Genomic DNA, 4,768 nt, shown 5'->3' with positions numbered 1-4,768 from the left:
AGTGGTGAGTGGGCAAGAGAGTTGAAGAGTTAGGTTTTCAGAAATGCTTTTAAAGAGGGCAAGGTGGAAGAATCTGGGGAAGCAGTTCCAGCAGGCAGGGGCCACAGTTTGAGCAATCAAAAATAAATTGCAATTATGCTTTTTAAAAAAAACTCTTGCTTGGTATACAATTATTTTTAATTATATTGCAATACAAGCTTCTATCTGATGTGATTGGAATTCCCTGTCCACTTTAACTTTGCCTAAGTAGTCCAACGAACCATTCGCAAGTGCTGAATTGAAACATTTTCCACCAATTATCTGATTTATGCTATAACTGGTCCAATTTATCATCATGTAAGTCTGCCTAGTTTGTCTAGTGTTCTGTTGCCTAATAATACAAATAAATATCTAGTTGGAGTAGATGTATATTTTATCGAAGGAAGTGCTTGGGAAAGAAAATAGCGCCAGCCTGTCTGCATTCATAACCTGTGATAAATTTGTGAGTCAGCTTAAAGAAACTTTGTCAGAGTCTGGAATTAATGCAGTGCCTTGTTGGATAACATTTTATTGAATTATTGTGTGGAAATACGAGTTCCCCTTTGAATGGAGCAGGGGCCTCAACAAGAAAATAGAGGCATATTAATGTCCAGGACTGGAAAAACCATTGCAACAAAATAATGGATGGAGGAAAGCTCTTTTTCTGTCCTTACTCTCTGAATTTACCTCCCTTGTTGGCCACATTGATTTCCTCTTTTTGGTGCTGCACTTCCTTTCCAGTGGTATTTACTATATTTACAGTATTTAGCATTCTCAGTAATTTATTTTTAAAAAGGAAGCATGTCATTTGCTGTGTTTGCTTCAGTGCCATGGAGGCAAGAGATTACACAACATTGTGAAATGGAGGAAAAAAGAACAAAGACGGGTGTATTTTTTAACAACTTAAAGCAGCTCAAACTTAGTCAGCTGGTGTTGTTATCTTCAATGCAGATGGCTTATGTAGAAATAATACACAAATGGACTTAATTTACAGCAGCAGAACTGAAGTGCTGGATTGCCAAATACATTCTAGCATGCGAACAAATGCAATGAGTAGTGAGCTTTGGAAATCAGAATTGTGAGAAAAGGGTGGGGACAACATTGTTCTCCATTTGTTAATAGTTATAGTGAAAAAATAACAATCTGGTTAGTGAGTATTTTGATCAGGATAAAGTACATCAGCTGATGTTGTACATTAACAACAACAATTATATAGCACCCTTTACGTGGGGTAGCATCTTGAGAGTGCTTAACAGCTTGACGCTGAGTCAGGGAGAGTGGGGAGGTGACCATATGCACTGACAAAGAAGAAGATCTTCAGATGTAATCTGTACACGGGGAAGGAGGAGGCAAGTGGAGGGAATGATGCAGGGAGTTCCATAGTTTCGGGTGTAGTGCCTGAAAGTATGGCTGCCGATGGTGGAGCAGAGCAGACGAGTGACGTCAGGAGGCTGGAGCCAGCTGAGCGCAGACGGCAAGTAGTGGAGTGGAGTGTAAATAGGTTGGAGATGTAGGGAGGTGCCAGGCTATGAAGTGATTGGTCCACAAGTGTGAGGATCTGGAAATCGATTTCAAAATCTTTGCTGCCAATATAACATGATTCATATTTATGAAGTATAGTGACTGGTGTGATAAGACTGTCACAGTCTTTCAGGTATTTCAGCTTCTATAAGCTTCCTTACTATTCCATTATGGGATACAGTACATAGGTAGTTTGGGACATATGGTGCATGCGAGCGCCAGGAAGGTGGAAGACAAACTGGATTGACCTTGGTCCTTTTTCGACTATAATAATAATAATAATAATCCTTGCATTTGATATAGCGCTTTTCACGTCGGGAGGACGTCCCAAAGCGCTTCACAGAATAGACTGTAAAGTGAATTGACTGTATATTTGTGGGCGAACGCGGCAGCCAATTGCGCACAGCAATGTCCACAAACAGTCGTAGATTGAAAATGACCAATTTATTATTGTTTATGTTTTGGAGGGATTATTATTAGGCGTGTGGAGTAAGGAAACTTGCCCAAGGTTTCGCCCTGCCTGGAATTGAACTCAGGTCTCTCACTTGCAAAGCGAGTGCTCTAACCACTGAGCTACAGGACTCCACATTTCTTAGCATTTCTTATGTTCTTATAAAAAAGTCAAAGTTAAGAATTTGCAAAGTTAGCTGCAAATATTAATCATCTGAATCATTTGATTTCTATTTCCTGATAATTATTTCAATATAAAAATAATAACAAATTGTATTAAAACCAGGAGATTTTCATTCTGATTCATGAATAAGAATTCTGGCACTGCATCCATTGATATTTCTTGTTTTTTTTGTTATGAAAAACAAAATGGATTGTAAAACGGGTTGGTACACATTCCTTTCGCCTCTGGAAATTTGTTTCAAATTCAGCTCAGATTGATAGAAGGAAAGACTCCTCTGATAATAATAATAATAATTCTTGCATTTGATATAGCGCCTTTTCACGTCTTCTCGACGTCTCAAAGCACTTCACAGAATAAACTAAAGTGAATTGACTGTATATTTGTGGGCAAAACCTGGCAGCCAATTGTGCACAGCAGTGTCCCACAAACAGTCGTGGATTGAAAATGACCAATTTATTATTGTTTTTTGATGTCAGGTAAGGCTGCTATAAAATTTGTATTGGTCAGCCGGATGTCTGACGCATGTGGAAACCCATCACCATACTTAAAAGTATCCAAACCAAACTGAGATTGGAGTGCAAGCACTTCACATGAAAATTCAAGAGATAGATTGTTGGAATGGAATGTGCACTGTTTCCCTGGAGGGAAGTATTCAACTTATCTAAACCTGGAAAGCATTAAATTATAATGTGCTTCATTGTCATGCGATTGGTTTGTGGACTGACATTTCCTTATCTTAAAAATCCCAACATCCAAACCCATCATTACATTTTAAATCTTGTTTTTTGATCCCCAGCTGTTCTTCCTACCCCACATCCAGTCCCCGATGAGGACCACTTCTCTATACTTCCGCTCGCCTGCAACCATACCTCACACCCAACACTGCCAAATCCCCCGTCTGTGCATTTGGCACCTCTTACCTCGATTATTCCAATGCCTTCTTTGCCAATCTCCCCAGCTCCACCATTCATAAAATCCAATTGATTCAAAACTCCACTTTCTGTATCCTCACCTGCACTAAATTCCATACCCTCATCACTCCAGTCCTTGCGAGGTTTCACTGGCTTCCTATTGCCGAATGGATTGATTTCAAGATCCTCACGCCCAGGCACCTCCCTACCTCTCCCAGCTGCTTACTTCCCACTCCACTACCCGCCATCTTCTATCAGTGGCTCCGCCTCCTGCCCATCCTTTGTCCCCTCGCTCCATCGACGACCATGCTTAATCCCTTTGTCTTGCCCCCCTCTTTGCCTGTTTCATATCACTCCTGAAAACCTTCCTCTTTGACCATGCCTATGGTCACCTCAGCCCAGCTCGGCATCAAGCTCCCCCACTGTTAAGCGCTCTGAGATGCAACCCCACATGCTGTATAAATGCAAATTGTTGTGGTTGATCAGTGACAGCGTGACGCGGACGACGTTAATTTCTGGTTGGAATTTTATCGACTCTCAACTATTTATAACAGGGTGTAATTGTAATTGTTCAGCCACTCTGCCCCCACCCTCTGGAATTCCATCCCGCAGTCCCTCCATCTCAGCCCCTCCCTTGCCTCCTTCAAGAGTCATCTCAAGACCCTCCTCTTCGACCCTGTTTTCAATCACCCTCCTTCCTCCCCTGCCCTCCACCCTCCCCAATCTCGACCCCCAGCTCGGGTCCAAAACACTGACTGTTCAGCACCTTGGGATGTCCTCCTGATGTGAAAGGTGCTATCCAAATGTAATTTTGTTGTTGTCGTTCTTGTTCCACCAATTTTTTTTAAGAGGTTTAAAATCTCATCATAAAATGCTTTATAATTCAGCATGAATTGACAATTTCATGCAGTTGATACTGCTAGGAGGAAAATTACTTCACACGTATAGTATAAGCAGAGTTTAGGCAGCGCAAATTGTGGTGGATCCTTGATCCCTACACTACCCGGAGGTAATTCATACCCATGGAGTAAAATTTATGCTGCCAGAACGATTCTGGCAGCATAAATGATCCATAGGTTGACTTACCACCAAACAATATAAGTGCTGTGATTACAAATATGATTCTTTTGAGGAAATGTCACACGAGCACAATATTAGAACTGACTAGGATGATGGTAATGATCTTTCTCGTCCTGTAAGTTTTTATGTCCTTTTAGTTTCTTGATCTGCCCCTTTTGTTAGAATTTTGAGTTTCAAGATCTCAGTCTTTGTATGAATTTGCTGCATGCCGTGTTGTGTATTTTTCAATAGAAAAGTGAAATTTTAGGGAACTAAGTCATTTATTTAGTATAAAAAGCTCCAGTTTAACCAGATAATCTTTATAAGTACATTGTCAAATATCATTGAATCTCTACTGCACTCTCTTCATTGCTGACATCCTTCTTGTAATGGGTCACCCAAAATGGATAACAGTATTCCAATTGCGGCCTAACCAATATCTTATACAATTTCAACATGCTTCCCTACTTATATGTTCATTAACCCCATTTATCAATCGTATAACCTATTTGCCTTCTTGATAGCTTTTTGGAATCTGCCGCCTCACTCCTAGTGATTTATGTATTTGTACTCTCAGATCCCTCTGCTCCTTCCCACCATTGAATGTCTTATGCTTTGAGCTATA

Source organism: Callorhinchus milii, unplaced genomic scaffold (genome assembly GCF_018977255.1).
Source record: "Callorhinchus milii isolate IMCB2004 unplaced genomic scaffold, IMCB_Cmil_1.0 Scaffold2, whole genome shotgun sequence".
NCBI lineage: Eukaryota > Metazoa > Chordata > Chondrichthyes > Chimaeriformes > Callorhinchidae > Callorhinchus > Callorhinchus milii.
The sequence above is the reverse complement of the archived record's forward strand: the minus strand, read 5'-3'. Positions refer to the sequence as shown.